At 32.9% G+C, this 5000-nt stretch overlaps 1 protein-coding gene across 1 annotated transcript in view; it reads left to right on the top strand.

The window, feature by feature from the left end:
* LOC125039401 (lateral signaling target protein 2 homolog) overlaps nt 1–5000 on the top strand; it is a 23424-nt gene that overhangs the window by 17428 nt on the left and 996 nt on the right. The window contains 1 exon segment of the mRNA XM_047633268.1: nt 1–5000. This exon segment is cut by the window's left edge and continues 810 nt beyond it; it is cut by the window's right edge and continues 996 nt beyond it. The gene's annotated coding sequence lies outside the window, so the exon portion shown is untranslated.

Raw genomic sequence — 5000 nt, 5'->3', positions numbered from 1 at the left:
TGCCTCCATGGCATGATTTTAGAAATAAAGTTTCCTTTAGTTTATGTATGTATATGATGCCTATGTATGTGTGAGTATGTTGTGTATATAGCTATATAGATATATATATATATATATATGATTACTTCCCCCATCATCTGTCTTCATTTTGCAAAAGCTTATCAAGTTTTGTGAGTTTTTTATGTGTTGAGAGTGAAAGAGAATCTGCCAGCCATTCAATGTTCAGATTGCTGTGAAAAATAAAAGTATAAAAAAATATAGCTGGTAGAATTATGAATAACGACAGGTATTATATTGGCCAATATATGTTTGATGAGCTCACAGACTTACATAAATGGAAGTGACAGTAGCAGAAAATTATAAATTCTGAATTTTTGATTAGTGTTCAAATGGCAGGCAATAATAGCAAAAGTAGTTGGTCCATGACAGTATTCAAGCTGTCACCAAAGGAATCTCTACTGCACCTGCTTCATCTTTCCGTTTTCAGAGAGAAACCTTATAGTTCTTGGTCCATTGCTGCTTGGTTTAACTTCATTTTATGCTAGTCGAGAGTTTCCTAATCCTGTCTAGCCTTCATTGTTCTTCAGGTACATTGTATTGCAGTCTGTATTTTTCCTCCTCTTCGTCGAAAACATTTTCTTTTATTAGGTTTCACAATGATTAAGTAAACTTGTACAAATGTGTAAATGCACAAATAAAGACAGGCAAAAAAATTCAAACAAATACAAACACATTTGTACAGACACATACACCTATGATATAATGCAATTATGTTCATAGCAATTTATTTCACTTTGTGATATGTACTGAAGGTAAGAGAGGAAATAGTTTTGCTTATATTTTTCTCTGTAGATTGAAAACTTTCAGATGCTTGTTAAGGACTTGAAATGGAGTATGTTAACTACTGCTGTGAATGCTTTGTCATATGACATGAGTGTGGAAGATTGAGCAAATGATCTGGTAAGTTATAAGAACAATGGTACAGGAAAAAGTGACTAGATCACTTCTTGGCAGTGAGAATCAGTATATAAAACAGTTAGATTTTATTTGGTATGTGCAGAATAAATGGCATACTTTGTTTACCTAGGCTTTGTATCAAGAATGAAAGGTGTTTAAACAAAGTGTTGGCTCATGCTTTGTTTAACCAGCCTTGTTTTGTGATATATACTTAGTATGACCAGGTCATTTCCTAGTATTGGCATGCACTTATGATTATTATTGTTAAGCATTAGTTTGTATTTGTATGAGGTCACATCATAGCATGTTTGTGATTTCTGATGATAATGTAATGCTCACTTGGATACGTACTCTTTGTGATTGTGACTGTCAAGTACGAATCCTTGTGGAAGCACTTCTAAATTGCTTAATGACAGTTGTGTGACTGGAATGACTATGGTGGCCAAGTGATCTGAGACTCTGATTTAAAATATCTAGTCTTTTGAGTTGAATCCTGGCTTTTGCTACATTCAGAAATCTCTATGAATCCATTCATGGTATAGTTAGTGGTTGGTTCTTGCAAAAAATCATAAAGTTTTGATAAAGGTCTTCCTCCTCCTCCTCCTTCCCCTCCTCCCCCCATTCTCTCTCTGTTTCTTTTTTCTTTATCTTTTATTCCTTACTACTGTAGACAAAGAATACTAAGTGCATAGGTGTTGAGAAATATTGATGTTTGATGTGGCTTAGCTAACAAGTATAGGCTTGTATTTACCATGACCTGATCATGATTTTGTATCAGCTTGTACTTAAAATGACTAGGTTATTAGATTTTGACAGACCATACACTTAGTCAACCCCAGGTGGCCATCCACAGTCTTTACAAATAGATAATGGTTAGTGTGTTAGAATGTTACAACATTAAGAATATAATTAGCTCATCCATGCGGGATCTGGAAGTAAAACCAAAGGAAAGACTAAAGAGCTCTGTTATGGTCAACCCATTTTGAGTTCTAAGTTTGTTCAGAAAATAGTTTCGTTTTAAATTTATTGTTTGAGTATTCGTCACAAGAGTGACTATTGAATTGTTCTTCCATTCAGTTATCACCTTCTTAACCCAAAGCTGCCAGGTGGTTTCCCCAATACAAAAGCCCTCTCTCCCGGGTTGTATTCATTGTGGCCCAGGCCCCGCTGCCAGGGGATTGTGACGTCACCATGGCATGCCCGGCATGACCATACATACCCCAGGAAAACGGGACCAGCACACCATGTTATATATGCACATGCCATCCAGCAGCAACGGGTTAATAAAAGGGATTCTGAAGGAGCCTCCTAAGAAACCTGAGTTCTCAATATGCTGTTCAAAAGAGAGTCTAGGTTTTGTTTTTTATGCCATTTCTTTCTTTATGTTTGTTTTCTTTACTTTTCTTTTTTTTTTTTTCCATTTCTTTTTTTATCTTCTGTTTTCTTACTTCTTTTCTCTTTTCTCTCTTCACTTTGGTCTGATCTGATCTTTTCTTTTCCTCCTCCTCCTTATATTATTACATTTTACCATCATCTTCTAAAAATCTCCAGGCTTATCAGGAATATGTATGTGGTCAGAGTAATGTCTAGATTGCAAGTGTTGTGATGGCACGAAAACTGTAATCTGCATTATCTCCAATGTTCTCTGATCTCTTGATTGCGGATGCTTAGGCAGTGACTCCATAAAAGGGGAGTTAGATTTACCATTGATGAGGTATGTGTATATATTATCCTTCATTCCCTTGTGTTCCAAGAGTCCCTATTAGGAAGGTCAATATTTTTTCAGTTTTATGTTTTTGAAGTGATATTGGCAATGTTTAAGATATACAATTTTGTTCTGACTGATGTGTGACTGTGTGTTTATATGTTTATATGTATAAAACAAAAGTGATTTATGAAACTCAGTTTTAAGTTTTAATTTTAATTTGTTTTCATTGGATTACATACCAAGAGGGGAAAAAAAGCATATGGGAGGTTTTCATAACATAACTAATGTGATAGATAATATAATAAGACAACTATACAAATTTACTTTGATATTATACAATTGAAACTGCTGACACAATCTTCAGATTTTTTTTTTTTTTTTATGTTAGGATATATTCATAATTTCTATATTTATACACATTTCGATGACTTATTATTCTGCTTAATGTACTAATTACAACTCATTAGTTGAAGCTGCAGCTGTTTGGGTTTACTGTTAGTGTGAATACCCAGATGACTCAGGTCATGTGTTTTGGCTTTCCTTAGTTATAATCAGAAGAGGCACAAGTACTTCCATATCTTCCATATTTTGGCTAAAGGTAAAACTCACTTGTAACAGCCCTTCCAGTTCATTTCAGAGAAACCAGTCAGCAATAACAAACACATTATCAAGGTAACAAGTAGAGCAAAACACTTTATAATCAGTGTTTTTGTCATTTGCTGGTGCTGAATGACAGGGCTGTTGTGACTTTGCTCCTGCTGTTACCTTGGCCATGAAAATAGAAAATATATTGTGTGTTAGTTTACAAACTTTTTTATTTTTAATAGTTTAAAAAATATTTTAGATATAGATATATACAGTACTCTGAAGCCCCTTCTTTAAAGTGTATTTGTTGAATGTCAGCAGTATTAGATTAACTGGATACAACTTTAATGTTTATATTGTAATCTAAATTCCACTGAAAAGGTAGTTCTCATGAAGGGAGTGTCCAGCTTGTGTTGCAAGTTAATAAAGTTTTATATTGCTCATGGTAAAGTTAGTATCAGGATTGTTAAAATATTTTTATATTTTGTTGAAAGTACAGAGAAATGAAAACAGTATAGTTTCTTTCCTTTATTCCTTATTGTCATGTATTTTTACTTCAATTTTTTTAGTAACATCCACTGGAAAATGACATAACGCAAGCAGGATTTCTTTCATGGTTTTACTGCAAATTGTTTGGATTTCTGACATTTATGATAGTAAATGATGTTTTTGAGAATGCAGCAGAGAACTCGGTAACTTATGAAGTCTATAGTGCCAAGGACAGGGGAGCCACATTGGAGTTCATATTGGTGTGGATAGTAACTATTGAATCTTGATCTGTGCTGTACTTTAGGGAATTCCTTATACCAAAGATAAATCTTGAGGTTTTTTCTTCTTGTACATATTGACTTCATTTGGAAATGCATCCGATAGGGCAAGATAAATCTCATTGCAGTTTTGATTTAGAATTCTTTATTTACTCTATTTTTCAAAATCTCAAAAATGTACCTTAACAATTGGTCTTGATTTTGTTTACAGATTAATGACAGTAATATGTTTAGTAATTTGCATCATATATTCTATCAGTTTGTCATTTTCTTTAAGTAAGGTTGCATAGTTTTTCATATATTTTTGTTTCTTTTGAAATTATTTTGTCTCCTTTATGACATAACTTATTAATTTATGATTTATTTGAGTAATATTAATAATATTACTTTTTATATCCTGTATTTAGTTTAATTATGTTTTTATTATTATTATTTTATGATATTATACTTTTGTTAATATCATAATTTTTCAACGGATTTGTTTCCTGTTTAGCTTTATCTGATCTTCATTTCTTCTACCTTTTTGTGTGTTTATGCATGTGCCTGTGCATGTGCACATGTGATAGTGTGTGTGCTTGTTCGTGTGCAGGTGAACTAAAGTTCATTTTATAAGAAATATCTTGGATAACATTCCATTTTATTACTTTTTTTTGTTTGCTGAACACAGCTTCAGTGTTTTTTTCCTTCTGTCTTTCTTTCCTTTTTTTGTATGATAAATAGAAATGGTTATTAACACACAGAAGTCAAGAGCCACTTTATTTAAACATGGGTATCCTTACTGAGTTAAAGGATAATCTTGTTTCTTTTCCTCTTTTATATATAATCAATCTGTTTGCTTCTCAGAGCATTCTCTCTTTTGCCTTGCATTGGAACACTTTTTTAAAAAGTCGAGACATCATTATCCTGTTGCTAAGTTACACCAGGGTCATAGGCTTTATTGTTACAGTACCTCATTACATCTTAGATGGAAAAAGACCAGGGTT

The sequence above is a fragment of the Penaeus chinensis genome, chromosome 27 (assembly GCF_019202785.1).
Source record: "Penaeus chinensis breed Huanghai No. 1 chromosome 27, ASM1920278v2, whole genome shotgun sequence".
NCBI lineage: Eukaryota > Metazoa > Arthropoda > Malacostraca > Decapoda > Penaeidae > Penaeus > Penaeus chinensis.
The sequence above is the reverse complement of the archived record's forward strand: the minus strand, read 5'-3'. Positions and strand labels throughout refer to the sequence as shown.